Consider the following 696-nt stretch of genomic DNA (forward strand, 5'->3'; position numbering starts at 1 on the left):
CTCTGAATTTTTAATTCTGCCCTCTGACATGATTCCATTGCAGGAAAGGTGGGTAGTATATGGTTACATGAAACAGTCTCCCTAGCCTGCTTCCTGCTTGTCAAAGGTGGAAGTCCAGAGCTCTCTTATTTTGTACTATTGCTGGTCCTTTCAGTCCATGCTGAACTTAAATATGTTATCTTAAAAACTTGGTATGTCTCCTGATAATCTTACTGGTTTTCATGGTAAAGCACTCCACTCTAAAGCCACAATCACACGTTTTCATAAAAAGTCCTCCTCTGTCTTGGTTTTCTGCTGAGATAGCTGAGGGATAACACCCTGAAACTTGGTAGAAATCTTATTGTTTGACTGAAATGATCTCTGAGTGACACCCCTAAACTCTTTGGAGGGCATTGACCTGCCTAAATAATGCCATGAAGCATCCCCTTCCAGTTTTCTGAGGCTTAACAAAGAATTTTACAGTCACACTCATCTTTAGACAACCTTTATTTAAAAAAAAAATAAGAATAATGACCTATACGTGATGTAAATGTTATATTTAGACCATCTTATATCAATGCCTTGTATATGACCTTGCTTCAGAGCCATTAATTTTAGCATCTTCTGTCATCTTAAAAGACTGGAAAATTTCCAAATCAGCAAGTTCTGTCTTATTTTTAAATAGTCTTTCTCATATTTATTTATTTATTCATTTAA

This window comes from Bison bison, unplaced genomic scaffold (assembly GCF_000754665.1).
Source record: "Bison bison bison isolate TAMUID 2011002044 unplaced genomic scaffold, Bison_UMD1.0 scf7180017654359, whole genome shotgun sequence".
NCBI classification, from domain to species: domain Eukaryota; kingdom Metazoa; phylum Chordata; class Mammalia; order Artiodactyla; family Bovidae; genus Bison; species Bison bison.